We start from the raw sequence: 8,074 nt of genomic DNA on the forward strand, positions 1-8,074 counted from the left end.
GTAAGACTAGGGGGCACATGGGGGAAGGTTAGGGGGGCTAGTATGAAAGACTGGTCCCAGCAGGCCAGTGGAGAGGATTGAGAAGGGGCAGCGGGGAGGGCTGGGGGGTATTGTCCGGTCATAGAGGATGACTGGGGGGTATTGGCCGGTCTGCAGGAAGCTCTAGAAGAGTCAGTAGGGAAGACTAGGGCTGCAGACGTACCATTGAGGGGCTAATAAGGGGTACTACATTAGTCCAGACGTGGTTATGGTAATGCTCAGACATCTATAGGAGGGACTACAGGTCCCGTCACACCTGTAGGGTGCTCTGCGATCTGCACACACACCTATAGAAGACCCTTCCTTTGGGATTTTTTTTATAGAGCAGATGTATAGGACGACCTTGGTGCCACTTTAATCCACTCAGCAGACATCGGGAGGCAGGTAGAGGTATAAAAGCGTTCATATCCTCTCTGGATTTCCCCTGGGCCAAAATATTCTAAAACACCCATTAGGATTTCCCAGCGTACTGGATGCTTTAGATGTCAGAAATGCAACACCTGCAACTCACTCTTGACAGGGGATACCTTTACACACCCGCATAGCGGCAGGAGATTTTCCATTAAAAATGATATGAACTGCGATACCGAGTCATGCATATACCTACTTAAATGTCCATGTGGTCTGGTATACATCGGTAAAACTCTGGGGCCGTTTAAACGACGGTTCCAGAAGCACCGTAGTGACATCAGAATAGCAATTAATAAGGCTACCAAAGGTGAAACTTTGGACCTTAATAAACCCGTAGCAGTTCATTTCTCAAATTATAAACATCAAACACATGAGTTGAGAGGCATGGTCATTGACCATGTCAACCCCCCATTCAGGGGGGGCGACCATGATAAAATGCTACTACAGTGGGAGGCATATTGGATTCACACGCTTGAAACAATACTACCAAGGGGTCTCAACACCAGTCTTGGCCTGTCATGTTTTCTACTGGAGCGCTGAGAATATCCTTGGTATAAATATGAATAATTGTTCATCCTCTGTTATTATGGATATATGATTTTTCTATGTGAATAGATATAGGATGATATGATTTCAGTCACGTTTCCGTGGGTGATATCTTTCATACCACGGTTGTTTCCTTATAAATGTCACAATGGGTTTTTCCTGACCAATCATGACCACCCCCCATGACCATCATTAGGCCTTGGTCCTACCAGGGAATGCTGAATGTATCATGAGTTTCTCCGGTTTTTACAGGTTGAAATATGTTTTTTCCTTGAGCGAGGCATCTCCGGTATATCTCCTAGTCATATGATCAATTCATCAACATATGAATTGATTGCTCATGCGAATACCCGGTTGACACCGATGTATCAAGGCCTATAGTTCCACATTCTATTATTGATGATGACAGTGCACATGACACAACATGCTAGTTTCAAGAATTTTTAAATACCAAGCGTGCTGTGATGCTAATCATAATAACGCATGGAGCGCGGTGGTCACAGACTTACCATTCAAACAAGCGATATGTTCCTCTGAATTGTTCTTTGAATGAGACTTTATGTCTACGGACTTACTATAGTCGTATTTTCCAAGTTTTTTTTATATTGTAACGAGTCCCGAGTGTTCAGACCACTCGGGTCTCCCCACATGCAGGGATGGCCAAATTGCGTTCCACGGTGGAACGCGGAAGCCGCTCGACTTCCGGATTGCGGTGCGAGCGGCCTGCGTTCCACGGTGGAACGCGGAAGCCGGTCGTCACGGCAATCGACTCCTCCCTCACTCCTGGGCTATTTAAAGCCCCAGCTGAGGCAGTATGGCGTTCAACTATTGAAGTCAGAACGCCTGCTGCCTCATTGACGCTGAACCCTACAATCTGCATAGCGGCAGGAGATTTTCCATTAAAAATGATATGAACTGCTATACCGAGTCATGCCTATACCTACTTAAATGTCCATGTGGTCTGGTATACACCGGTAAAACTCTGGGGCCGTTTAAACGACGGTTCCAGAAGCACCGGAGTGACACCAGAATAGCAATTAAGGCTACCAAAGGTGAAACTTCGGACCTTAATGGAGAACTATGGGGTCAGTGTTTTTCCCCATAGTTCTCCTTAGGGTAACAGGAGGACACAAACTGGCGTCCTCCCGTCACCCAAAGCTCAGTATACCGCGAGCTGAGACGCCGCAGCCGGAGCGGATCCCAACATGGGCGTCGGGATCCGCCCAGCTGGGTGAGTGACAGCTGGATCTGCCTATCTAGAGGCAGAGCCAGCTGTCCCCGCCCCCTCCCCCGTCCGTTCCGCCAGTCAGCGCTGGCGGGGAGGGGAATCCAGCCCCTCCCCCTGTGACGGCAGAGAGCCGTGACAGGATCGAGAGGTGAGCGAACCCGTTATGTGTTCGCTCACCTCCCGATCTACTGAGCCGACCTGTGACAGTCTCATTGTCACTGGTCGGCTAGAACTATGAGGTGAGTGAAAATCACTCATCTCATAGTTCTCCTTTAATAAACCGGTAGCAGTTCATTTCTCGAATTATAAACATCAAACACATGAGTTGAGGGGCATGGTCATTGACCATGATAAAATGCTACTACAGCGGGAGGCATATTGGATTCACACGCTTGAAACCATAGTACCAAGGGGTCTCAACACCAGTCTTGGCCTGTCATGTTTTCTACCGGAGCGCTGAGAATATTCTTGGTATGAATAATTGTTCATCCTCTGTTATTATGTGTCTATGATTTTTCTATGTGAACAGATATAGGAAGATATGATTTCAGTCACGTTTCCGCGGGGGATATCTTTCATACCACGGTTGTTTCCTTAGGCCCTGTTCACACCTTTACATTTTGTTGCGCGTTCAACGCTCTACGAACGCTCTACAAAACGTACAAACTTGAAAATCCCATTGTATTCTATGGGTATGGTTCACACCTTTCCGTATTTCAGCCCGTCTGAACGTGCTACAAAACGGCCTACGCCTGAAAAGGTACAGGAGCTTCTTTGGGGCATTTTGGTCTCGCGTTTCCATTGGGATACAGCCAGGTACCCTTGGAAACGCGCGTTTGTCGCACGTTTTTTTTACCGCGAATTGCGGTAAAAACCTGCGACGCGAAATGCGCGACAAACGCGCATATTCAATACGCCTCGGTGTGAACCCAGCCTTATAAATGTCACAATGGGTTTTTCCTGACCACTCATGACCACCCCCCATGACCATCATTAGGCCTTGGTCCTGCCAGGGAATGCTGAATGTATCATGAGTTTCTCCGGTTTTTCCTCGAGCGAGGCATCTCCGGTATATCTCCCAGTCACATGATCAATTCATCGATATATGAATTGATTGCTCATGCGAATACCCGGTTGAGTCTGATGTATCAAGGCCTATAGTTCCACATTCTATTATCGATGATGACAGTGAACAAGACACAACATGTTTCAAGAATTTTTAAATACCGAGCGTGCTGTAACGCTAATCATAATAACGCATGGAGCGCGGTGGTCACAGACTTACCATTCAAACAAGCGATATGTTCCTCTGAATTTTTCTTTGAATGAGACTTTATGTCTACGGACTTACTATTGTCGTAATACTTCTGCTGGGTTAAAGGAAGCTCCGTCAATGTAAAAAACCCCCCAAAAAAACAAAAACCTTCCTGCGGGCACGTGCTCAGGAAGGTACCAAGTGCACAGAGGTGGGGGGTATGCGACCTTAAAAACGACACTACACTGCACATTAAACGAAAAGAAAGAAAAATCTTGCTTGGAGCCCAGGCCTCCCCGGCCGCCTGGGCCCCTCACACAAGTAGCGGCTGTACCCCCCTGATGGCGGTCCTGGCCGGGGACTCAGATCACGACCCCCCTGTTCACTTGTGGGACCCCATATGGGGTCGCGACCCACACTTTAAGAAGCACTGTGTTAGATGGCCGGCCTGTGACCTAATCTGTGCTCCATGCGATCCATTATGTATGGAAGATTGATGCCAGGGTAGATCGCTAGTTTTCCTTTTAGGCAAACATATATGAAGTATTTTTCTTTCCAGACGAATGTATGCGCGTTATATCACATATATTGTGATTTATTGTGTTATAATCGGTCACTTTCACGCTATCACAATTGGCGGGAACATGATGTCATGGGGTCAATGTGGAGGTTGATGATTGGCCATTCTGATTAGCGTTGGGGCTATATATCAGCTGTGTTTATGTGCACTTACACTGTATGTTTTACCCGATGAAGGGGATCCTTTGTGACCCCGAAACGTTCGTTGTTTTTTACCACGATGCACGTCAATAGACGTATTTTGCAAATTTGGAGTTCCGGTGTCTCTGCTTCCGCTCATATCCTGTCTGTCACATGACGTAAACCATGTTGTGCGCGGACTAGTAACCGGGACTGGAATTGAGGGGAATCTTTACAATTGGGGGACACAAACCACCATCAGTCACACAGTTTCCTATCCTCCGCACCATGTCAGAACGTTTGGCTGGAGCTTGTTCCGCCCTATAATTGTAACCAGTCAAATATTTCTCCCTTTTCCTGCCAGAAAGTATTCACAAACTGAAGAGGAAAGGCTGAGGATTCAGTGCAGGTGAGATCTGGCTAGTGGGGGAAGGGGGGAGACGTGTACACTGTTTACATCAATCATTCAGGTGATTTTTATGTCCGGTGTACCCTTGGAGCAGGGCGGATATGACACTAGTAAAGCCCGCTCCGAATATGGGATAAGTGGATTGAATATGGTAAAGGACCTTGGGTATAATATCTCTCCTATTTATTATTGGTACTCTGAAGAGTAATGTGGCTTAAGAAATATGGTATGTTGAGAGGAAAATTAATTTTATAAGGAGAGGTGTGGTTGTTTTTCTTTTTTTGTTGTATGTATTGTTATCTGTTTTAATATGTAATTATGGATGTATACGTTTGTTTTATGTATTGTATTATTAAAATAAAAAGAGTATTAAATAAAAAGTCTCCTGTCCAGAAGTCTGGACAGGAGACGACGCTAAAGATTCCCCATCACATTTTCCTCCTACATCAGTTTCTGTTTGGATCAGAGCGATTTAATTTGGGTATCTGTGGGGTGCTGGGTGCAGCGCCTCCTCCAGGGCTGTCAGGTCTGAAGATCCCGATTGGCCAAAGTATAGTGAACCAGGGTGGAATGATCGACGCTACAAAAGGTCCAAATATTAGGCAGTTGCCTGATCCTGTGGCAGAGGAAAATACGGCATGATGTCCTTTGTGGGGGTGGAAGGGGTTCGTCAAAGGGAGAACAATTTTGTAAAACTGACTATTCAGAATAAAGTCTTTTTCGGTTAGCTGCTCATGCGTTTTACTTGTAGACAGCATGGCAGGGGGCATGCTTTGCGACTGATTTAAACATGGGGTACACACTGTATGAACCTGGAGTAAACATTGAGGGGGGGGTACACTATTAGTCCCAAAATGACGTTGGAGGGTGGCACATTGTGAGCGTCGGGTAGGCAGCATGGGGCAGGGGGGCACAATATGTGAATTGTGGGTAGGCAACATGGCAAAGCACTGCAATTTAATTGCATTGCAAATACTATATTAGTCAGAATCCTGTGTGAAGGTGACCACACAGAGAAAATTAATTTTATAAGGAGAGGTGTGGTTGTTTTTCTTTTTTTGTTGTATGTATTGTTATCTGTTTTAATATGTAATTATGGATGTATACGTTTGTTTTATGTATTGTATTATTAAAATAAAAAGAGTATTAAATAAAAAGTCTCCTGTCCAGAAGTCTGGACAGGAGACGACGCTAAAGATTCCCCATCACATTTTCCTCCTACATCAGTTTCTGTTTGGATCAGAGCGATTTAATTTGGGTATCTGTGGGGTGCTGGGTGCAGCGCCTCCTCCAGGGCTGTCAGGTCTGAAGATCCCGATTGGCCAAAGTATAGTGAACCAGGGTGGAATGATCGACGCTACAAAAGGTCCAAATATTAGGCAGTTGCCTGATCCTGTGGCAGAGGAAAATACGGCATGATGTCCTTTGTGGGGGTGGAAGGGGTTCGTCAAAGGGAGAACAATTTTGTAAAACTGACTATTCAGAATAAAGTCTTTTTCGGTTAGCTGCTCATGCGTTTTACTTGTAGACAGCATGGCAGGGGGCATGCTTTGCGACTGATTTAAACATGGGGTACACACTGTATGAACCTGGAGTAAACATTGAGGGGGGGGTACACTATTAGTCCCAAAATGACGTTGGAGGGTGGCACATTGTGAGCGTCGGGTAGGCAGCATGGGGCAGGGGGGCACAATATGTGAATTGTGGGTAGGCAACATGGCAAAGCACTGCAATTTAATTGCATTGCAAATACTATATTAGTCAGAATCCTGTGTGAAGGTGACCACACAGAATTGAGAATCAGGGATACAGTGTTGTCACACCCTATAAGAGGAAATGCCTGCACAAGGACCTTCATGGCAGATCACCAGGGATACTGAAAGCTGCAGATAAAACAGATTATATATTTTATAGATCCAAGATGGTAGCAGTCGGGTTTACATCTACTTTAACTCCAGATTCCAGCACTGTTATGCCTTTTTGTTTGCTGGCGTGACTTGAATAAAAAATAAATAAAAGTGCAGACCATGAGACACATCATCATCATCATCATCATCATGTATGGTCCTGACTCTTCCTGATGCAGATACGTCGTCACATCCATATTTCACCACAAGGTGGCACTGTCGCCCCCACTTCCCTATTCCTCATCCTTTACAACCATAATGAATATGACAGATGATCAATAGGTGGGAGCAGTTGGAGATTTTGAAATCAATACTCCAGGTTTTAGCCCTCGTTCACACCTGAACGTTTTGTAGCGCGTTCTACGCTCGATGAACGCTCTACAAAACGCTCAAACATGAAAATCCCATTGTTTTCAATGGGTCTGGTTCCCACCTTGGCGTATTTCCGCCCGTCCCTAACGCGCTACAAAACGGCCCACGCCTGAAAACGTACAGGTACTACTTTGGGCCGTTTTTGTTGCGCGTTTCCATTGGGATACAGCCAAGTAGCCCTCGGAAACGCGCAATTTTTGTTTACCGCGAATCGCGGTAAAAAAACACGCCGCAGACGCGCATATGCAATACGCCTAGGTGTGAACCAGGCCTTACTGCAGTGCAAAGTCATGGTGTGTGGAGACAAAGAGAACTTGTCCTTCTCATGAAGCCTAATTTTAATGAAATACTACTTTGAGTGCAATCAAATCCAAAAAAGGTGTCCCGCTTGGCACCGTCCAAGCTTCCTTCCGATCTAAGCGGACTGAAAACTATGTGATGCGGTTGTATTGTTTTCTGTAGCATTTGCTTGTCGTACAATCGCACAGCCACACAATCGGGCGCCTCGTTCAACCTGCCGACATATGAAAGCCTTTCCCCATAGAAGCCATGCACTGCATTGATGGTGGCCATTATGGAGATAAGGCTCTCTGATGGGGAAGCAGCACCAAATCTGGTCTGTAAAGTGGAAACGACACCAGGTATGGCTCTGTAAAGTGGAAATGGAGGGGGGAGGAGTTGTTGGCCCTCAAAACAAGTTGACTTGTTAATCTTCTGACGAACAATGAAAGCAATATGGACTTGTCACCATTGGGTCTGGCACTCATGTTGTAGGTTTATTTGCTTTGCCTTACAATCCAATCAAGCTGATAAGATAGTTTTTCTGCTCCTTTTTATACATTAAAGCCCCTCTCCTGGGGGGGATTCCCTTGCAGCAGGGCTACCCCAGCACTGCAAGGGTTAATTGCTTGTTTACATCTAAGAGAACACTTACCTGATCGCCACATGTACTGCGGACAAAACCTTACCAGTTGATTAAAACCTGGAAACTTTTAGATTTATTTTTTCTGTCATTGGTGTCACTTTTGGGCGAATGGATTCCCAGAGCATTATGGGGTTAGCTAAAGGGCAACTCAGCATTGTAGAATGTAGGTGTATTTCTTCCAACAGCATAGATCAGAAGGTTTGCAACTCTTCACATTAAGCGTTAGGCCTACAAGCATTAGACAAACGGCATTGTTCTAAACCAGGCCCCCCAATGCCTGTCC

This window comes from Nanorana parkeri, unplaced genomic scaffold, assembly GCF_000935625.1.
Source record: "Nanorana parkeri isolate BGI_ZX_2015 unplaced genomic scaffold, ASM93562v1 scaffold2337, whole genome shotgun sequence".
Taxonomy (NCBI): Eukaryota; Metazoa; Chordata; class Amphibia; order Anura; family Dicroglossidae; genus Nanorana; species Nanorana parkeri.